Genomic DNA, 24,493 nt, shown 5'->3' on the forward strand with positions numbered 1-24,493 from the left:
ACGTGGTTCCTTACCCCAGTTAGATGCTCCAGAAGGGCTGGCTTTACCAATAAGAGAAGAGACCCAGCATGGCAGTGAGACTCTCTAGGTTGAGGATAACCTAGGAAAAGCTGAGTAAAGTTTGAGTATGAGAAGGAGCTTCGGTATGGTGGTGAATTCTGGAAAGCAAGAAGTAGAAATAACTATGTGACTTTGGACAAATTATTTGACATGACAGAATTTCCTACTTTTAAAAATGTTGATAAAACTAATAATAAATAGCTTAAAATGTCTTTGTCAGTGTAATTTAGTTGAATGTGAGAATTCAATATAAGGATTTGAAATTTCATCTTCCACAGAGTTTTCTTGAATCTAGAATGAGATGGAGAAACTTTCTGCGATATACTTTTTTTTTTTCCCTTGTCAACATTGCTTCTCTAATTTGCAAGGATACGATTCCTATATAGGAAAGGGCAGCTTTTCCCAAATATTGTTCAATTTACAGTTTGGAACTGAAAATAGTTCAATTTCAAAGGTAAAAGAACATATTTCCTCCTAAAGATGGTGGGGAAATGTGAGCCAGTTTTTAATTCGGGAGCACCAGCTATAAGACTTGTTGGTCAAGAGAATGATGACTCCCTGTTGTGAGCCTGTGGGAAAGGCAGAGTTGATGCAAGAATTCTATAGTTGGATAAATTATGCCACTCACTATTTGTAATGATGTTTTGTATAACTAACCTTTCATGGCTAGAAGTCAAGCCTCCTGATGTAAACCTTGAGGACCACTGCCCTTTAAAGAACAAAGAAGCAAAAAATGGCATAATTCTAGAAAAAATAAAAAAATGTCCATTCACTAATAATTTTGGGAGTTAGATGTAACTCTATCAAAGTATACCTCATTGTAAGAGTGGTACCAAGGTATCAGCAATTAGGTGGTACAATGGATAGAACACTAGGCCTGAAGTTAGAAAGATTGACATTAAATAGAGCCTCAGACACTTACACTGTGACTTTGGGGAAGTCACTTAATTTCTATTTGCTTCAGTTTCCTCAAGTGTAAAATAGGGATAAAAATAGTACCTACCTCATAAGGTTGTTGTCAAGATCAAATGGGGGGAGGCGGGGCACAGCTAGGTCTCGCAGTGGATAAAGCACTGTCCCTGGATTCAGGAGGACATGAGTTCAATCTGACCTCAGACACTTGACACGCACTAGTTGTGTGACCCTGGGCAAGTCACTTAACCCTCATTTCCTCACCAAAAAAAAAAAAAATCAAATGAGTTAGTATTTGTAAAATCAATTAGCACTGTGCCTGCCACAAAACAGTCACTATAGGGGCAGCTAGGTGGCACAGTGGATAGAGCACCGGCCCTGGAGTCAGGAGTACCTGAGTTCAAATCCGGCCTCAGACACTTACAAGCTGTGTGACCCTGGGCAAGTCACTTAATCCCAATTGCCTCCCTAAAAAAAAAAAACAAAAAAACACAAAAAAACCCCCAACATTCACTATATATTGACTTATTCCCTTTTTCTCTTTCCCATAACTTCTTGACCTTTCAATTGCTGACCTTTAGAAAGAAATCAGGCTCCTTTTGAGTATAGTGGGAAAGATCCCAGAAATATCTGTTCATGGCCTCTTGCCCAAACACAATTATATAATACATGTGAATATACATATAATTTCCATATGATCATTAGAGATGTGTTATTTAACTATTACTGAGGTATGTTTTTGAATATCATTAGTAGTTTTACTATTCTTGTCACAACAATAAGAACTTGAGAATTATTTATAAGTTTTGTTCTGCTGGTCCTAAAGGATCACTTAGGGAAAGGTATCTGATATCAATATATTTATCTGGAAATATCTAGATATTTGTCTGGAAATATCTAGAAACCAAATCTTTTGATGATTTTGGCTAAAAACAATTTGACCTCAAAAGAAATTCAAACCCCCCAAATAACCCAACTTAGACTGTTAATGAGTTTTCAAATTCTTTTGTGATACTCTACAATTTCCTAGGCACATTTTTACACTTGTTTTTAAAAACAAATTTCTAATTTATTTATTTTTAACATTAATTTTGTTTTCATTCTCAATGCTCTACCTTGCATGTTTCCCCCACCAAGGCGAAGAAGAGAAGTCAAGGAATATATCAATTATACACGTGAAATCATGAAAAAGATATTTATGTAATAGTCACGTTGCAAAAAAGAAAAGTAAGAAAAAGAAAATGAAAATGACATTTCAATTTACATCAGTTCTCTCTGGTGGTATATATGAAAGTTGGATAGCTATAATAAGTAGAATAGCTAAGTATTTCACAATTGATCAATGTTACAATATTCCTGTCACTATGTGTAATGTTCTAATTCTGCTCACTTTGCATCTGTTAATATAAATTTTCATTTTGTTTCTGAAACCATTCTGCTTGTAATTTCTTATAGCAAAATAGTATTTCACCAAAATCATGGATGACAACTTAATCAAGCCATTCACTGCATCACCATTCACTTGCATCACCTCAATTTCTAGTTCTTTGCTACCACAAAAAGTAAGTTACTGTAAATATTTTTTCCTTCCTTATTCATTTACCTTTTTTCTTTATAGACCCAATAGTAGTATTGCTGGTTCAAAATGGATGCATTGTAATATTTGCTTCCTGGTTGTTCCATGCAGAAGACACTGCTGCTCTCAGGTCCAGACATTTTATCTGGTTTTCCCCCCATCTTCCACTCTGATTAATTACTTCCATGGCTCCTTTAATTTCCCACTATAATCTCCCCTTCTGGGGCAGCTAGGCAGTGCAGTGGATAGAGCACTGGCCCTAAAATTGGGAGGACTGGGTTCAAATCTCACTTCAGATGGGTCTTAGCTGCATGACCCAAAGCAAATCATTTAACCCCAAAAGCCTTATGCATCCAGGGCCATCTCTAGTCAATCTGATATATATTTTGTCACTGGAACAAGATGTCTCCGTAAGAAAGAATGAGTTTAGTGACCTTGCATAGCCCCAACTCACTTAAATCCATTTCACTGCAAATCATGACATTATCCTGCTGTCCTGGTCCTCTCTTCAAGAATGCAGGATAAACAACAGTAATCTCACCTTCTACAGGAAGACTTCCCCAACCCCTCCTAATTCCAGTGCCTTCCCTCCTTTAATTATTTCTCTCTCTCTCTCTCTCTCTCTCTCTCTCTCTCTCTCTCTCTCTCTCTCTCTCTCTCTCTCTCTCTTTTTTAGTGAGGCAATTGGGGTTAAGTGACTTGCCCAGGGTCACACACAGCTAGTAAGTGTTAAGTGTCTGAGGCCAGATTCGAACTCAGGTACTCCTGACTCCAGGGCTGGTGCTCTATCCACTGTGCCACCTAGCTGCCCCTCTTTAATTATCTCTTATGTATCCTATATGTAGTTTGCTTTGTATATGTTTATTTGCATGTTTTCCCACATTGGAGCAGAAGCTCCTTGAGGGCAAAGACTGTCTTTTGTCTTTTTTTTTTTTAATCCTGAGCATTTAGCACACAGCTTGGCATTCAATAGTCACTTAACAAATGTTTATTAATTAATTAATTGATTGCATATATTTAAGCTGAGGCCCAGGAAGATTCAGTTTCTTAGACAAGATCACATGTATTAGAAGTGGCAGATTTGTAATCTGAACCCAGATCTTCTGACATGGAATTTAACACTTATTCCACTGTATCCAAATCTCATTGTTAAAGTTTGCTCCAGAGGTGGTTCTTGTCTGTGTAGGACAGAAAGTTCTACCTGGTTCTACTTGATGGGAAAACCTTGCCTTTACCATAGGGCCCAGAGAAGGATGGAATGAAAAGTATCTTTAAATTCTTTTTAAGCATCCAGTGAAAATTAGTGTATGCTTAGCAATCTGATTTTCACCTGGAATGTATTTAAGTAGGCCCATGGGAGAAGCCTTTGGGACATTCTTAAAAGAAAACTGAGCCAAAATGTCTGGAAGGGGCTCTTCCCTACTTCATGACCAGAAGAGACACTGCTAATGCCTTCCCAGTGCAAATGGGAAATCAGAGATTAATAACAGCTGTTATTCTTATAAATGTGATATTTTAAAATGCCCCAACATGGCACTAGCATTCCAATTTTTCTTAGTGTTTTTAGCTGCTGAACTATAACTGTATTTAAACATTGAGGGTATGAACTATTTCCTGAACTTTATACTCCCTGTGAAAAGTGAATATACAAATGCATTCATTATTGTCATGCAAACAACATAGACTTTTTAGAGATAAAATAAGTTTCCTTTGTGGAGCTAGAGACATAATGAGTAATATTAAGAATAGTGTAATGCCTCTTTTTTTTATTTCTAAAAATACCTTTGTGTTGGTTGGCAAGATAAGGGAATATAAAAAATACAGTGAATACATGTTCTAAGAAGAAGCATGAATGAAAGGGAAAAAAGGATTTCAAGATTTTGTTGCATAATTATCTAGATTAAAGTGATTAGTTAGATGCCAATTTGGATAATGAGAGAAGACTGGGCAAAAAAGAGTCCCTGAGAGTTTTCTTATATATGCAAGTACCTTTATGGGATATGGAAAAAAGCTCTGGGAAACACAGGCTGTTTACCCTTCTCACACTACTGCACTTCCAAATTGTGCATGCAGACTTGGGTCTGGGAGTATCATTTAGTAGCCATATTAAACGGAATTTGTTCAATGATATTGGGTAATTGTGTGACTACCTGAATGTAATAATTTTCTGGAAAAAAATGTAAAATTAAAAAAAATAGAACTCTTGGTAGGATTTCAAATTGAAATCATAAATACAAATGTAATAGTGATATTTAGAAATACTAATGGGGTTTTGTGTTGCTGTAAGATCACCAGGCCAGAGTGCTACATCATTTCTCTAATTACCATGGTACTAATAACCCACAGATGACCCCAAGATGTCTTCATGCTCTGTTCCCTTTATTCTTTTCTCCCTTAATCTTGATTGATGTTGTTGCTACTTGGAAAATCACCCAAATCACAATTTACAACATCAAATTCTTTTCAAAAAAGAAGAAAGGAGGGAAGGAAGGAAGGAAGAAAAGAAGGAAAGAAGGGAGGAAGGAAGAAGGAAGGAATAAAGGGAGAAAGGAAGGGAGGAAGAAAGGGAAAAATTAAACCTGAGTGACACTCAGATATCAAATTTGTAGTCCCACATGTGCATGCTTGTACTCTCGCCCCATATATTCTTCAATCCTTTATTGAAGAGGCAGTTTTTTATGATATTACACTTTTCTTCCTAAACTATGTGGCAAAGTGGGTATTTAAAAAAATCTGTATAGAATTTTTTTTTTTTGTAAATCAAACATGAATTTTCTTTTACTTTATTTTAATAAACCAAGTAGGTTTTCATAGATTTTCAAAGCAGTCAAGTATCTGGAATCCTCATTCGCTTTTTGTGCCTTATATTTCCTTAAAATTAAAGTTAGTGTGTAGAAACTCAAGGGGACTGGGTATGTACAGGGGCTCATATGTATGCATTTATCCTTAATAACCCTGGTGCACTATAAACACTAACAGTTAAAAGATAATTTCACTACTCTAGTCAATACAATGATCCATGACAATTTCAAAGGCCTCACAAAGAAAAATTCGATTTGTAGCCAGAGAGAGGACTGATTAATTCTGATCCCAAAGGCTGGGGTATTTGGGTTTATAAATAATAAGAGTTCCTTTATCCAAGAATTCTCTATACTAGTACTTTCAAGCTCAGAAATAGAGAGGCCACTTCAGAAAGACCTGGAAAGACATGTATGAAATGATGTATTGTGAAGTAAACAGAACCAAGAGCAGCAATACTTTTTGATGAAGACTTGTGAATGACTTGACTATTCTCAACAATTCAATGATGCAAGAAAATCCCAAAGGACTATTGATGAAATTTATCTACCTCCAAAGAAAGAACTGATATTGATGGAACAGACTGAAGCATGGTATTTTTTTCACTTTATTTCATTTTTTTCTTTTAACCAAGTTTTCTTGTACAGAATGACAAATATGTTATTGTTTTACATAATCATACATGTATAATCCATATATGATTGTTTGCCACCCTGGGGAGGGGGGGAGAGGAGGGACAGAAAGAGGGATAAAAAATGGGACCCAAAACTATAAATAAAAATGTTTATTATTAAAAAAAGAAAAAAATAGGGAGGCCACTAAACCATCCATAAGGATTCCTATGACCTGCATATTGATTTTACAAAATACATATTGGGGGCGGCTAGGTGGCACGGTGGATAAAGCACCGGCCCTGGATTCAGGAGTTCCTGAGTTCAAATCCAGCCTCAGACACTTGACACTTACTAGCTGTGTGACCTTGGGCAAGTCATTGCCTGGCCAAAAAAAAAAAAGCAAAAAAAACCACAACCAACAAAAACCAAACAGAACAAAACAAAAAAAAATATACATATCGATATTATCTGTGTTCCATTGTATTTTTTTGTTTGGTAAATATTTCTCAATGACATTTTCGTCTGGTTCTGGCAGCACTGGGGAGTATATGTAGCCCACAGATAACTGTTTGATCATGTGTTCTATACCAGGGCTTCTTAAATTTTTCCACCCATGGCAACTTTTTGCCCAAGGAATTTTTACATGACCCTAGGTATATAGGTATATAAAATAGTTATAAAAATAAAATACTCCCATTTTTTGTGACCCACATTCAATTACACAATACCATATGGGGTTGCAATTTACAGTTTATTATACTTTGGTCTATACCAATGATAACACAAGGTCATTCTTTTAACCATACTACCTTTTCATTTAAGGAAGGAATATGAAGATGGCACTAGGAGAAATGACATTATCCATATCTCTGCTCCATTTCTATTCTGATTCCTCATCATATTATGCAAGTAAACCTGAATTCTTAAAGACTCTTTCTGCCCATCCAAACTTTGGCAATTCTTGCAAGCTGAAAAATATTTGTGTGTCCCTGGTGGCAGGTATGTCTATTATTTGAAGGTCACCCTACTTAAGGCCAAAGAGGCTCATCACCATATTGGTGTCATGAATTTTTGGGTCTCAGTAACTCACAAAGATTGTATTTGATATTGCAGAAGGCTTGCAATCTATTTTATAAAACACACAGATCAACAAAGTCTTGGTTATTGACATAAGCTGAATTATTTTGTAAAAAATGTAGCTGAAATATCTGAAATTTTCCTTTCACATACATAAAAATCAGAAAGTTCTTTTTTTTCTTGTTATATAATGTAATTTTTTAAATCACTGACATCACTTTCCAGTGACTCTCCTTCCCTCCTCATAATAGAATCCATCCTCATAACAAAGTACAGTAAAACAAATCAGCACATTGCATATAACCAGAAGGATTAAATTATTTGCACTGGATCACACAAAATGTAAATATGAAAACGAGATTCAAAACCAGATGTCTTTTTACTCCAAATCCAATAATCTTTTATCTATTCCATACTGCCTCTATAGAAGCAACAATGAACCAGAGGATCTGCATTTCAATCACATCTCTGAAATGTATTCTCTGTGAGGACTTAAGCAAGATGGTTCACTTCTTTGTGCCTCAGTTTCTTCTTTTGAAAAATGAAGAGGTTAGACAAAAACAATTCTTTAAAACTTCCTACCTCATGTTTCTACAGATCTTTTATTTTTCAAGCATGCTGTGAGGAAGTGATAAAATTTTGATGCATTAGCTTGAAGTGAGGGTTCACTAGTATTATGTTGGAAAAACTTAGTGCAACAGCAGCACAAACTACCTCATAAGAAGCATGGAATTTATAAGAAATAGTGATACAAAGAGATATCTTTGCTGGACTCCAGACAGCAAGTGATCCAAAAGAAAAGGATAGCTCAGGAAATGTCAAACACTTTAGGACTCAGCCATAGTGAAGCAAACAATAAAGATAAAAAAATTGTAATAGGGGTGCTATGCCAGAAATAAAAAGAATTCATAATTATCATAGTTAAATAAAATACTTAGGAAACAGCAATTAATCATGTTTGGAATTGTATCCCAGGAGAAACTAACACATATTTGATCATGTTATCCCCCTGTACAAAATTCTTGACTAGCTCCTCATTTAAACCAATTAGCATGACATTCAAAGCCCTCTACTACCTTGTTCCAACTTCTATCTTCCTGTAACCCAACACATGGGAAGAAACGCCGTAAGATGAAGTGGGTGCCGTCACACCTTTCCCCTTTCTCCAAGACACAATAAACTGTTAATATGAATCAGAAATTGAAGAGTGCTCTTTCTACTTGGCCCAGAAATGGTGAGATAATATTGGAGAGAATGTAGAGTAGCCAGAGGGACATGTATTTCCCTTCATTTTCAGATAAAAGACAGAATAGCTCAAAGCTTTTTTCTCCTTTCAGCTCATGGATAGTTTTGTCTCTTGGGAAATGACTGAACTCAGAGAGAAAAGCTCATTCTTTTTTATTTCCTCTTTTTTTTTTGTTTTGTATTTTATTTTCTCCAATTACATGCAAAAAAATTTTAACATTCATTTTTAAGTTCCAAATTCTCTCCCTTCCTCTCTCTTGTATCGACACCCCCATGGGAAGACAAGCTATTAAATATAGGTCATGCATGTGTAGGCATGCAAAACATTTCCATATTAGTTATGAGAAAGAAAATTTAGACACCCCCCAAAAAAACCCTCAAAAAAAATAAAGTAAAAAAAAATGCATGCTTTAATATGCATTAAGACACAATCAGTTTTTTTTTTTCCTCTGGGGATGGATTGCATTTTTCATCATAAGTCCTTCAGAGTTGTCTTGGATCATTGTTATTGCCAAGAATGGCCAAGTCATTTACAACTGAATATCTTACAATATTGTTGTTATTTTGTACATAGTACATTTCACTTTGTATTAGTTCAGGTAAGTTTGTTCAGGTTTTCCTCAGAGCATCCTGATCATGATTTCTTTCTTTTTTTTAATGATTTCTTATAGTTCAATAACATTCCATCATAATTACATATCACAATTTGTTCAGCCATTTCCTAATTAATTGGCATGCCCTCAACATTTTTTCTATATGTAAATACATTTCCATTTTTCATCTCTTTTTTAGGATAGAGGATTAGTAGTGGTATTGCTATGTCAAAAAGTATGCATGGTTTTATAGCCCTTTGGGCACAGTTCCAAACTGTTCAACAGGATGGTTGAATCAGTTCACAATTCCGCCACTAATGTTTCATTTTTCCTACATCCCATCCAACATTTTTCATTTTCCTTTTCTATCCTAATAGCCAATCTAATAGATAAGAGGCAGTATCTAAGAACTGTTTTAATTTTCATCTCTCCAATCAATAGTGAGTTAGAAAATTTCTTTATATGGCTATAGATAGCTTTGATTACTTCAGTTGAAAACTTCCTAACTTTTGATCATTTATCAATTGGGTACTGGCTCCAATTTTTTATAAATTTGACTCAGTTCTCTATACATATGAGAAATAAGGCCTTTATCAGAGAAACTTGCTTTAATTGTTTTTTGTTTTGTTTTGTTTTTTGTTTTTTGTTTTTTTTTGCAGGGCAATGGGGGTTAAGTGACTTGCCCAGGGTCACACAGCTAGTAAGTGTCAAATGTCTGAGGCCGGATTTGAACTCAGGTACTCCTGAATCCAGGGCTGGTGCTTTATCCACTGCACCACCTAGCCGCCCCCTTTAATTGTTTTTTGACAGTTAATATTGCTAACTTTATTTGCCTCCAACTATTTCATATATGTATTCTATTATCTCTCTCCTCTCACCCTGTCCCTCCTTAAGTGTTTTGCTCCTGAAAACAACCTCCCCCAATCTGTCATCCCTTCTATCACCCATCCATTCCCTTATCTCCTCCCCCTCTTACTTTATTGTGCAATAATCTAGATTCCTCTTGGAGGGGTCTCATGAAAGTAAGATTCAGTCACTCTCCTTCATCTCCACCATCTTCCCCTCTACTGCAAAATTTCTTTCTTGTCCCTTTTCTGTGAGATACTTTACCCCATTCTACCACTCCCCTTCCTTTTCTGTCATTGCATTCCTATCTCTCCTATTATTTTCATTTTTTAGACATCATCTCTTCATATTCACCTCACACCTGTGCTCTCTGTCTGTATATACTCCTTCCAACTGCTCTAATAATGAGAAAGTTCTTATGGTTTACAATTATCATCTTCCCATTTAATAATGTAAACAGTTTACCCTTCTTAAGTTCTTTATGATTTACCTTTTCTGTTTACTTTTTTTATAATTCTCTTCTCTTGAGTCTTATATTTGAAAGTCAAATTTTCTATTCAGCTCTGGTCTTTTCATCAAGAATGATTAAAAGTTCTCTATTTTATTTTATTTTTTTGCAGGCAATGAGGGTTAAGTGACTTGCTCAGGGTCACACAGCTAGTAAGTATCAAGTGTCTGAGGCTGGATTTGAACTTAGGTCCTCCTGAATCCAGGGCCCATGCTCTATCCACTGTGCCACCTAGCTGCCCCAGAAAGTCCTCTATTTTATTGAATATTTATTTTTTCTCCTGAAGGGTCATACACAGTTTTTCTGGGTAAGTGATACTTGGTTATTGTCCTAGCTCCTTTACCCTCTGAAGTATATTCCAAGCCCTCTAATCCCTTAATATAGAAGCTGCTAAATTTTGTGTTGCTGTGACTATGTCTCCATGATACCTGAATTGTTTCTTTCTGGCTGCTTGCATTATTTTCTCCTTGACCTAGGAGCTCTGAAATTTGGCTATACTATTCCTGGGAATTTTCCTTTAGGGATCTCTTTTAGGAGGTGATTGGTGGGTTCTCTCAATTTCTATTTTACCTTCTGATCCAGAATATCAGGGCAGTTCTCCTTGATAATTTCTAAAACAATGATATTTAGTCTCATGGCTTTTTGATCATTGGTTTCAGTTCATCACATAATTTTAAAATTATCTCTTCTGGATCTATTTTCCAGCTTAGTTCTTTTTCCAATGAGATATTTTACATTGTCTTCTATTTTTTTATTATTTTGGTTTTGTTTTATTATTTCTTGATTTCCCATAAAGTCATTAGCTTCCATTTGCTCTATTCTAATTTTTAAAAGTATTATTTTCTTCAGTGGGATTTTGTACCTCCTTTTCCATTTGACCAATTCTACTCTTTAAGTTCTTTTCTTCAGTGAATGTTTGTGGTTCTTTTTTCTGTTTGGACAATTCTGATATTCAAGGCATTATTCCCTTTATTGGTGTTTTGTAGTCTTTTAACATTTGCCCTAGTCTGTTTTTAAGGTGTAATTTTCTTCAGTATTTTGTCTTCTTTACCAAGCTATTGACTTTTTTTCATGATTTTCAAAATCATTCTTATTTCTCCTCTATTTTTTTCCTTTACTACTCTTATCTGATTTTCAAAATCCTATTTGAATTCTTCCTTGATCTGACATCAATTAATATTTTTTCTTAGAGGTTTTGGATATAGGAGCTTTTATTTTGTTATCTTCTTTTGACCGTGTGTTTTGATCTTCCTTGTCATTATAGTAACTTTCTATGGCTAGAATATTATTTCTGTTGTTTGTTCATTTTCCCAGCCTATTTCTTGACTTTTATTTCTTTGTTTAAGTAGGGCTCTGCTTCCAGGGTGGAGGACACACTGATTCAAGTTTTTGTGTTCCTGTTTTCAGAGCTACTTCTGGAAACTTGCAACTTTTCAGTTTTTCTAAGGGGGTATGATCTAAGAAGAGGTGTATTTACTACACTTTTGGACTATGCTCTGGTCTGTGAGTGACCACAAACACTCTTTTATCCTGGAAGAGAGACACAAGCTCTAGTGTTCCTCCTTGCCCTGGGACCATGACACAAACCTGAGTATGAGCAAAGCTACAGAGTCCTGCTTCAGTAGTAGCCAAGAGACTCCTGTAATCTCTTTTAACCAGTTGTTCAAGCCCCTTACCATCTGTAGGCTGAGAGCCCTGGAAGTATCTGCTCCTGTTCCTGCTGCTGATTCAGTGGTTCTCAAGACCTGCTCCTGGTTTGCTGGGGGCTGGTTTAAGCTGGCTCAGCCAGCATTGAATTGTGCTCCACTCTCACCTAGGTGCAGCAAACCTTCCTAAGTTGTCTTTGGAAAATTATTTCACCCCATCTTTTTATGGATTTACTTAATGGTATTCAGAGGGGTTTTAGGGACAGTCCAGGTGAGTTTCTGCCTTTTCTTAGCCATCTTGGCTTTGCACCAGAGAAATTTCCTTTGCAAAATATGTCCTTGATTATTTTATTTATTTATTTATTTTGGTGGGGGCACATATGTGTGAATTCATTAGTTTAAGGAACTCCCAGGTAAGAAGGCCTTAAGTCAATGTAGATAAGCAACTACTTTATAACTAATAAAAATGAAGATTGGTAATGGTTTGGAAATGTAGTCATATACAGTTGTTAGGGGACACTCAAAATGTAAGACTTGCACAGGATGACACAGCAGTATGCATTAGAGGAAGGGTTTGAAACTGTGACTTCTTATCTTATGCTGATTCTGTTTTATGCTTAAGAGGTTAATGGAAGCTATAGTAATCGGCTTTTGGGACACCCTTGTTTGCCTAGATCTGACTTCTTATACACATAAAGGGGGAATCATTGTTTTATATGTTTTCCTTTTGTCTTTGCCTCATCTTCTTTCTGTTGCAAGTTTTAAGGATGCCTGCCCTAGAATTTCTTCCCTTATTAGGGAAGAATTTACTTGGATATGCCAGGATAAATTTCAGTCTATATCGTTCATACTTTATGTACAAAAGTACGAGTTAAACTTCTCTGAGGGAAGAACCCTTGGTTTTCTTTTTTCCCTGGAATGTAATACAATATTTTACAATGTAAATACTTAATAATTATTTGTTGAATTCTTGAGTTAAAGTCATGTTGAGACATTAAGCATAGATAATACTTTTTAATGGTGTTACATAGGTACAACAATTTTTATTTGAGTATATTGTAACAAAGAGAATTAATGATTTTTAAAAATTATACACCTCCAATTTTGACCCTTAACTCTTAAGCTCAGGTGGTTCATAAAACTTCTAATAATGGAAGAGCATAAATGGAGAAGAAAAAAAATTTGATAGAGAAAATAAAAAGTCAGAAAAATGGTGAGAGACAGACAAAATATGAAACAGAAGGAACACATATAGGAGTGACATAAAAATAATGACCTATAGAGAAAAAATGAGTTACAACAGATGGAGACCCTAACAAATGTATCACAAACTGGAAAGAAGGATGATTTAGTGGAGAAAGTGCTGACTCTAGAATTAGAATATCTGGTTCAATATCCAATTTAGGATGCTGAATTACTATCTATATAACCGTGGGCAAGCCACCTAAAGTTTCTGGTCCTCAGTTTCTTCACTTGTAAAATGAGGGATGTGGTGTAGCCAATGGCCTCTGATGTGCCTCCTAATCTTTTCTTATTGTGGGCAATCTATTCATAGTCTTCCGTTCAACACTCTACAGATCTTTAATAAGATCTTTTCACATTTCTTGGGTACAAATACAATACTCAGGTTGCTGATGTGTTACCTCTTTATAAACCCTTGTAATCCCTTTTGTATGCTTTTCTCTCATCACACTTAATGATACTTTAATCACTATATCTTATGAAAAGGGACTATTGATAAAATCCTATAGATAAGTTACTCCCACTGTAGGGTACCATAGCTTTGGCTGTATGACAAGGTCTCACAAGGAAAAAAATCTGTCCTCCCATTCACCCCATTACATAAGGGGAGGTATGTGTGCGTGCGCATCTTTCAGGCACACTGTTGTATTGTTAGCCTGTCCTTGACAGTCTTCGGACTTTCTTATCAATAGTTTCCCAGGGAAGTATAGTTGGAGTGTGGGATCCAAGACATGCAGAACAAAATATCAAAATGTGGAGGAGCCCTACGTGCTGTCCTTAAAGTATATCCAATATGAGCTAACCAACCGTGGGGAAATCATACAAACTTTTAATCAATCAATTTTCTGTGCACATGACCCTATATTTCTGATCCATGCTTGCACAGACAAAAAAGGATTTCTTCCAAAGATGCTTATATGTATAAATATCAGGGAAAGTCAGGGGGAGATTTGAAGGGGATTCATATCACATCCATTGGCTGTCCCAGACATTGACTCCCTGCATGTAAGTCTCCTTTAAATCAATTCTATCTCTTTCACCCTGGAGAGGCCTGGTTTTCTTTGATATCAACTTTCCATCTTGGGGAAATGAAGGCATTATACCCTAGAGCCCCTACCCATACACAACACCCACTTTGTTTATTTCAACGTCCTTTAGTTAACTGACAATACCTTTTCAAAATAAAATTTTTATTGACTTTTTTTTGTTTCTTACTTTGCCATTGTATCCCACTTATCCCTTGTTTTCCCAGAGAGCTATCTCACATGAAAAATAGTGTTTTATAAAGGAAAAAAAATTACATTAATTATTAATAAATTTTAAAATTATGAAGCCATATGCAATTTGTAATACGTGTGGATCTTCCATTTTCATAAAGTGAAAGATTTAGGGAATATTCTCATGTCTATTTTTTCAAGTACAGTTTGAAATTTAAAATTTTGTTATATTTACTTTTGATTTTTTTTGGGGTATGTTCTTGCCATTTACATAGTTATAGCATATATGTGTATGTATTTTGTCTTCTTATTTTGTTCTGTCAATTTATATAAATATTTTTATGCTTCTTTGATTTCATCACACAAATAATTTCTTTTAGTACAGTAATATTCCATTACATTTGTTTACCACAGTTTGTATAACTATTCCCCAATCTCACATAATTTCAATTCCTTTGAAATTTGGAAAAGCTATGTGGCACAGTACATAGAGCTCTGGGCTTAGAAGAGCTCTGGTCAGGAAGACCTGGGTTCAAATCTAGACTCAAACACTTACTAGCTATGTGGCCGTGAGCAAGTCACTTAACGCTGCTTGTCTCCATTCACTCATTTGTAAAAAGACCTAGAGAAGCAAATGGCAAACCACTCCAATATTTTTGCCAAGAAAACCCCAAAAGGGGTCACAAAGAGTTGGTCACAACTGAACAATAACACATTGCTTTCCAAAATAGTTGTACCATTTTGTTATTCAACCAAAAATGATATTAGTGTATCTGTCCACCACTCTTTTGAGATTGAGTATTGACAATATTTGTTCATTTTTTCTTGATTTACAAGTTATAGGTGACATTTCAAAGTTGTATGTCTTTTTAAAAAAATTTCTTGCAGAACAATGAGGGTTAAGTGATTTGTCTAGGGTCATACAGCTATTAAATGTCAAGTATCTGAATTCGGATTTGAACTCAGGTCCTCCTAAATCCAGGGCCAGTGCTTTATCCACTGCACCACCTAGCAGCCCCCATGTCTTTGTTTTTGTTTTTGTTTTTGTTTTTGTTTTTTTTAGTGAGGCAATTGGGGTTAAGTGACTTGCCCAGGGTCACACAGCCAGCAAGTGTTAAGTGTCTGAGGCCGGATTTGAACTCAGGTACTCCTGACTCCTGGGCCGGTGCTCTATCCACTGCGCCATCTAGCTGCCCCATGTCTTTGGTTTTTAAAAGTGTTTATTTTAATCAACTCATTGCACAGCTTAGTTTTATTATACAATCTGCCACTCTTTTTCATTTTATTGGATTATTTAATCCTTTTACATTTAAAAGTATGTTAGGTTTGTATTTTCCTCCAGCTGTCTATACATTTTTTTTTCAGGTTATGATCTTTTCTCTTTTCTGTTGTAAACATAGATCTTTTCCCTACTTCTGTTATAGCTTCCTTATATTATTTAAATTAATTTTTCAAAATTTAAGTGATTGTTTTTTCACTGTCACTCTTCTCCTTAATCCTGGTCCCCTTTTTGTCATTTGTTACTCCTTTCCCTTTAATATATTTATTTCACCTCTCCTTGTTTTATATGGTTTCTGCCCTCTCCTTTTTCCTCTTAACCAAGTAGCTTTTGTCTTATTCTCCACCCCTTCATCAATGTTCCTTAGATTTTTAAAAACTTCATTTTTGTCCTATTTTAAAAACGTTCTCTTCCTCTCTTCATTATCTTCTCTTCCTATTTACACTAGGCCTTCATTTTCTGACTCATGACCCCATAAAAAGTAGATTTTTCCAGCACCAAATCTCCCAGGTCTCATCCAGTATATGGTCCTCATATGCCTTCACCAACCATCTCTCTTTAATTGTGGAAATTCATTAGTGGAACTCCATATTGTATCCAAAGTAAGGCCTCCTTCCTTTTCCTTCTTCTTTTTTTTTTTGTTTTTTGGTGATGCAATTGGGGTTAAGTGACTTGCCCAGGGTCACACAGCTAGTAAGTGTCATGGGTCTGAGGTCAGATTTGGACTCAGGTCCTCCTGAATCCAGGGCTGTTGCTTTATCCACTGTGCCACCTAGCTGCCCCCTTTTTCCTTCTTTTAAGGCTTTTCTCCTTCCTCTGTCACTCCTCTGCAGACCCTTTTCTTTCTAAAACCAGAGAAATTGCTTTCTCCTCATTGCTAATCCTTGCTTTTAACGTGGCATGTCACTAACTTTTCTAGCCCCTATCCCCTATTTCCTTGTGGATATTTAAAGTTTTTTTTTTTTGTATTGGCTTCTCTATTGCTGTTTCTATCCTTGCCTTCTACATCTATTGTATCTATTCTCTCTTCCTGCATTTCTGTTCTTTATTATATTCAATAAATACATAAGCTTTTCAGTTCTGGTTATCTTTCTAAATTTTTTTCTAACTCTTTTTTTTTTCTTTCTGAAGTCTATTTTTGACCTGTATGTTTAAGCTCAGATTTTCAGAATTTGTCACCCTAGGATGAATCCAGAGCTCCATACCACAGTATTCCATTCCCTCTTGTTAAATGTTTTTTGTCCTATTATGTTCTTCTAGGACACCTATGATCCTTGTATTGTCTTTATGCATCCTTTCCTTGAGATCAGTCTGCTTTGCTTCTATAATGAGCATATGGTCTTTTGATGCCATTGTTTTTGGCTTCTCTTCTAGGTTTCTCCTCATTTCTGTGAATTGTAAAGCCAAATCTGTCATTCCTCTTTTTTTCTTTAGAGAAGCTTGGCATTATATATTCCCGATTTTCTATTCTATGCACTATTTTTGCTATAAAGGACAAAAATATTGAATTCTTACTTTTGAAATTTTAGTGTTCCATTATTTGAATGTTTTGGGGAATATGTCTAATTGGGATTATAGCCTCATTAAAAAACTTGTAGTTTTGAGAAAATAAGCTAATTGGTATTACTCCAGACAATATGCAGTTATGGACACTATTAATTATTTAAGATGCTTTAGGTGTTACCCATATTTTGGAAATATAGATAGTCTTGATGTTGTCTCACTTATATTTCCTATTGTATAGTTGTACAAAATAAGGTCTCTTTTTGTGAACCAATATTGTACACTTCTAATCTTTAGGATAGTGGTGCTAACTACCAGCAAAATCTTTTCTGGTTTTGTAAATATCAGTATAAACTATGTAGTATTTTGAGACTTACTACATGGGCCAGATGGAATCTGTATGGACAAAGAAACAAAAAAGGGAAAATTTTCTACATAAATAGACAAGTATAGATGAAGGTTCAAATTCATTTTAGGGCAATGGTAATTCCCTATGTTTTCTCTAATTTTTAGGGATTATATTTTTTCACCTCAAATGACCATATATCCAGGTATAAAAATTATGCTTTTAAAGAGGTCAAGAGTCACAAGTTATTTTGTGAAGGAATGTTAGAACAAAATATACATTTTGTATTTTTACATTCATTTAAAATAGATTTAAATTATTAATGTCTACTGTCTGGATCTAGTTAATATGACATTACTTTTAGTATTTTTGTTGTAGCCTTAAACCCACAATTCTTTCCAACTTTCAAGGTCAACAGTCAAGGTCACCATGATGATTAAATGTGTGGTTTTAGTAGTAAAAATGTTTTACAATCTACAAAATGATGAGGGTCACAGTGTAGCCTCATCAAACATGAGCATTTATCAAATCCAAAATATGTTAGTTGGAAAGGTGTAAAATGAGGTTTGTTATTTAATATTGAAAGATTTAAAATAATTGAGCTCAGTAACAATCAAACAAAAAGTCATCTAAAAAAGGAGTTATGATTATAAAAGTTCATTTCATTAGGTATAATTCAAAGAATATATAATTAGGAGCATAACATAAAGTGGTTTAAAGATTCACTTTATTAAATCTCAAAGTTCCTATTATCCCTGAGGGCTTTCGTTCTTTTAAACAAGTAGTTTCCTCAGTGGCTATTAATACTCACTTTATATTTCTGCAATGAAGAAATTATGTATTCAAAAGAATATTTTGCTGAAAATCAGGAGCCTTAAATTTTCTACTGCCTTACGTGTCTTTGGAAAAACCAGTCAACCTCTCTGGACCTCAATTTCCCAGGTGCAAAATGAAATAGCTGTGCTCTGTGATCTCTAAAAATCCTTTATAGCACTATTAATTTATAAATGTAATGACATTTTCAGACATATATTGACTATTTTCTCTTTTATGTCATTTGAAATGAACTTAATAGATTTCTATTCAATTTACAAATTTATATTAAATATAGACTATATACATGGGCCTCTAAAAGTCCTACTATTTTACCCTGGCAGAGATATGACTCTGGGATACCAAAGATGTGTCGTAAATGTAGAGTTAATAGGGACTTCACAACAGATGTAATGGGACTGGTCCCAAGTTAAAAGAGAAAGGCACCTAGGATGCAAGCCTCCATGATTGAAATAATAGTGTTGTTTTTGACAAGGATGAAAATGGTATTAAGGTCAGATACTAAAATTATGGTAAACTATTTAACTTGAAAAGGCTTTATAAGCCAAGGAGAAACTGGAGGGACAGTTGGTGTAAGATGTTTTGTTTGCAGATGATTGCACACTCTGTGAATTCTCTGAAGCTGAGATGCAACAAAGTATGGATTGTTCCTCTGCTTCTTGTGCTAATTTTGTCCTAAAGATCAATACCAAGAAAATACAGGTTCTCTCCCAGCTAGTGACACACCATCCATATGTGGAACCATTGGTTACAGCAAATGGGGACCTTTTGAATACCTTAGTAAGATCTCTAACCTTGGCAGTATACTTTCCAGGCATGTGCACATAGATGTTGAGGTTGATGCACACACTGCCACAGATAGCTTATCATTTGGGAGGCATTAAAGCAAAGTATAGGAAAAAAAGAGGTATTAGGATACAGAGTCCCTTAGCTTCTTTAGAACTACCTCCTCTCTTCATTGTGTTGTGATTCACAGATTTCATATATTCCCCCCAAAAGGCTCCAAATCTACATGGATGAGAATTTTTAATATTCTTTGGGAGCCAGGTTATGTGACCATTTCAATGCAAACAGAAGACAGCAAAAAGTTTTGTCAAGGTAGAGACAGAATGAACCTTGCCCTACCTTAGTATTAATCAATTCCCTGCTTTCTTCTCTTTTTTCTTTCTTATTATGAGGTAGACAAGAACAGAACCACTATGGATGTCAATCCTATCACATCAGCCCATTTCTACTTCTGTAATTATGGCAGCAGAGTTGTTGCAAAGGAATAACAAGATGTTAAGAATGACAGCCAAGTTGCCTCCTTGGAAAGCAAAAGATTAGCATTGAAAAGAGGAATAATATGAAATCTAAGGATAACATAGATTTAGAATATAATAGCATTTGTAAAACCTTGCAAATAAATTTGTGGAATATTATCACTTCATAAAATAACAAGAAAGAATAAAGGGAAAATAATTTACAGAATGCTTCCCAATAGATAAAAATAAGTCTGGTTATTCCATGAGAATTCACAGACGGAATTTTTAGGAAGAAAGAAACACATGAAAATGAAAAAAAAGACGAAAATTTCAATAACAACATACCACCGAGATTCTTGGTTTAGTAAGCCAACATGTCACTTTAAATGTTTTCCTTCCAAAATGTTTCACAATGAATATGTAAAAATCACACAAAATTCCTTCAAAGATGACATCATGGTGATTACTTGGATTGATAAACCCTTCCTATTAATATCAAGTAAGGTATAAAACAGTGAAAGTAGTACTTCATTAAAAAGTTTGACACTGCCATGGAGATTGTCTGGCATAGAGTACACATTGAAAATAGATTCTTCATATAGGTTTGAGTCCTCTGGATATTGCTATTTGTACATGTCATGCTGATCATATTTTCCTGGAATGAGATATTCAAAGACTGCAGCCAAAATATCAACATAGGAAAAATAAACTGGATTAAAATATACCTTGTACTGAGTATATTGTGCAGCAGCCCACAGTGGTAGTCTATTAATATTCTTTGTACCTCTGTCTCTGTCTGTCTGTCAGTCTCCATCTCTCTTTCTCTACTTCACTCCCTTGCTTTGTTTCACCCTGCATTTACAAAGATATGTTTATTTAAAAGATACAGCATAAAAACATGGAAGATATTTTTCTCTCCAATACTTCATAGGAAGGATCCCATTTACCAGTGTGCCAGATTTCCTCAGTCTCTGGGGAGGAGAGGAAAGTTAGGTTCACAGTTTAACTCAGTTCCTACATAGCATTAGTCCCATCAAATTCAAATGTAAATGCTTTATTCATGACTTTTGTTAGCCTGGAGTCCTTTTTAAATTTTTTAAAAATTATTTTAAATTTTCTTTCCAATTACATGTAAATATTTTTTTTGAGTTCCAAATTTTTCTCCTACCCTCCCTTCCCTCCCCATTCCTGAGGCCAGCAAGCAATTTGATATGAGTTATACATTATACTCATGTTAAACATAGTTTTACATTAGTAATGTTGTAAGAGAAGGATCAGAACAAAAAGAAAAAACACACAAGAAAGAATAAACAAAAACAAGAAAAAAGCAGCAACAAAAGTGAAAATAGTATGCTTCAATCTGCATTCAGATTCCACAGTTCTTTTTCTGGATGTGGAGTGAATTTTCCTCCATAAGTCTTTTGACATTGTCTTGTATTGCTAAAAAGAATTAAGTCTATCACAGTTGATCAAGCCACAATGTTGTTGATACTGTGTATAATGTTTTCTTGTTTCAGCTCATTTCACTCAGCATCAATTCATGAAAGTCTTTCCAGGTTTTTATGAAATCCATCTGCTTATCATTTCTTAAAACACAATAATATTCCAATACATTCATATACTACAACTTGTTTAGCCATTTGCCAATCGATGGGCATCCCCTGAATTTCCAATTTTTTTGCCACCACAAATAGAGCACCTATGAATATTTTTGTACATGTGTGTCCTTTCTTTTTTATGATCTCTTTGAGATATAGCCCTAGTAGTGGTATTACTGGGTTAATGGGTATGCACATTTTAAAACCTTTTGGGCATGATTTCACATTGCTCTCCAGAATGGCTGGATCAGTTAGCTCTACCAACAATGTGTGTTAGTGTCTGGAGTCCTCTTAATAGACTAATGTTGAACTGTTTCCAATTGACCTTCATTCATGGACTTTCCAAGCTAGGGATTCTGGGTTAGAACAGATATTTCAATCCCTTTACTTAGAACAGACAATAATGGATGAAAAAGTTTAAGACCAGACCTGATTCTTATGGCCACATGATCTAAATGGAATGGGGTAGATGGAAATGGACTTCAAATTGCCATCTTTTTTGCATGGTGTGATTGAAAGAGTCTTTCAGTCTAAAACACAAAGTTTGTAAAAGTGTAAAACAATGCTTATATATTGAACACAGAGGATGAATAAAGAACTATTCCTGGAAATGAATAGGAGGAGGATAGTGTGCTGAATTGATTGCCTTTGGGAAATCATGCAGTACTTTCAAAAACATCAAGCTTATCTAGAAACAAAGGAATATTTTTCCTCCGCAAAATTGTTCTTTCAGCCTGACTATGTGGCTACAAGATGCAGAATAAGAGGTAAAGGTTCATGGTTGACATAAGTGGAATGCAACACACTATCCTAAAGAATTATTTGAAACAAATGCCATAAATTATTTTTCAAAGAAATATATTGTTGGAAATTGTAAATTGGATGGATGGATATACTTCACTGGCCAGTTCATTTGTTATCTCCTCTATTTTAAGAGATTCAAGGCACAATCACATGGATGGTAGAAGGACATGTAGATACATAATACATGTATACATATGTAATATAGAATGAGAAAGTGTGAATGAAGAGCAATATGTGCCACTGAACAGAATGTATACCTGGAGTAGGTTACATCTTTATTGAAATATGTACATGGCTGTATCACTAGATAAAAGGGATACAAGGGAAAATACCAAATATTTACTATCAACAAGTTTATAGTTTAGCAATGGCTTAAAACATCAAGGCAAAAGAAATTAATAAAATTTTGGGAAAATATAAGCAGTTTGTGAACATTGACAGTTGGGAGGATAGGTGGGAATATTAGGAAAATCTTGATGAAGAAAGCAATACCTGAACTTTGTCTTGAAGGAAGATCATTTTAAGAAACTAAAAAGAATGAAATTATCTAAGGTTAGTAGATAGTTTTTGATAATATGCAAGGATAATAAAATGAAGAGTGAGATCTGCTAAAAGTTTAGACAAAATAAATAACCTCAGGGAAACGTAGTAATATTAAATAAGGAAAGAAAGGTTGGAGCCAGATGGTGGAAAGCCTTAATTATTGGGGTAAATATTTTGTATATTATCTCATTCCCAGTATGAGGGCAGACTGTTTATTTATTTGTTTATTGTTGCTACTTGTTGTTTTCTTAAGTGTGACATGATTAGATATATTTTACATTATTATTTGTGCAACTGTATGGAGGAAGTATTAGAGAAGGGGAAAAATAGAGTCAGGGAGACTATTACAATATTTCATGTGATATATGATGACAGACCAAACTCTAATGGAAGCAAAGTGAAGGAAGAAAAAAAGAGACAGCTGTGATTTGTATATAGAATTAACCAGACATGCTAGCTGATTTTTAAGTAAGAGTCAGAGAGGGAAGGATTAAACACAGATACACTGATTTTGTTGAGTTTTCCAACTTGAATTACTGGGAGCATATACAACAATTGAAAGGAATAAGAGCACTTTATATTGGAGTCTGGAAGAGGGGGAAGACATTCAGGACAGTTTGTTTTAAAGACGATTTTAAGTGTTGTCAGCTTCTTTTCACCCAATGATCATTTGAAAAACTGGGAACATTTAATCTAAAGGAAAAGAGAGTTAATGGGACTAAGATAGCGATTTTGAAGTAATTGAAGAGATACCATATGGATGATGGATTAGAACTGCTTGGTTTGGCTCTAAAGAAGAATTAGAAAAAAAAATACTTAAGCCTAATATTACAGTGGAAATTTGCTAATAACTATTTCTCATGTAAAATATATAGAAGATTCTTTTCTTAAGATATTGGTTGGAATAGATGGACGCTGAGGTCCCATTCATTCCTTATAATCTGTGATTCTAGAGCATATAGTTGAATATAAACCATATGCAGATGGAGATGGAGATGGAAAATTGGAACTCAGGAGAGAGTATATTTTTATGTGTCTGTGATACTACAAACATTCGTATTGTTCATGATTCTTCTTCATTGAATGTTCTTCTGTCTGAAGTCACTTAAATTATGTATGTCATGCCATTCTAGAAGGTGCTAATAAAAAAGACTCAGCATTGAGGCAACAACTCTGGTGTTGCTGCAACATCTACTATTCAATTTTACAGGTTTAGAAATATTTCCACAATTCCCATTCTGCATATCTTCCTCTTACCAGGAAGAGTAACTGAATCTTAAAAGTAGAACCCATGTGGAAGAAAATGTAAGTACTAGAAAGAGATAAAAATTTATATTTTCCTTTTGGTGGAAAAATATACATGCATAAATATATAAACATTAACAAAGCAATGCTAATCTTATAGGTCCAAAGTGAGGGAAACCTCTTTTCCTTGGAGTGGCATTGATTGAGTAGTTAAGAAATCATACAATAATCTTTCAAAATATTTATTCAAGGAGCAGCATGCAAATGGATGTTCCTGAAATCTCTGAACTTGAAGGGATCCTATCCTCAGCACCTACAGTAGCAGCAGCAGCAGGAACAACAACAGCTGCATCTAATATGAACACAGCCCTGGAATGTTATTCAAATGCCTTTTGTGAAACAATCCTATGTGCAAGTAGTACAATCTTATTACACCAGCTTTACAAATGAGTAAACTGGGTCTCTGAGAATTCAAAGTGACTTTTTATAGCTAGTAATCACCAGCTAGTGAGTGGATGAGTGTAAGGAATCTTTCTTCAAACCAAATACAGCATTTACTTTTATTTTACAAGAGAAGAAAGAAACTCAGAGTTGTTAAATAATTTTCTCAGTGTCACAGAGATAGGTGGTAGTGATTGAGTCAAGAAACATGTGTCCTGACTAACTGGTTTTCTGAAGAATCTTTCCACTCTATCCCACTGGCCTTGTGAATATGTTAATTTATAAACCCCAAAGGTGAGTAGTTCCTGTGCCCTTTTTCAT

The sequence above is a fragment of the Dromiciops gliroides genome, chromosome 1 (genome assembly GCF_019393635.1).
Source record: "Dromiciops gliroides isolate mDroGli1 chromosome 1, mDroGli1.pri, whole genome shotgun sequence".
Taxonomy (NCBI): Eukaryota; Metazoa; Chordata; class Mammalia; order Microbiotheria; family Microbiotheriidae; genus Dromiciops; species Dromiciops gliroides.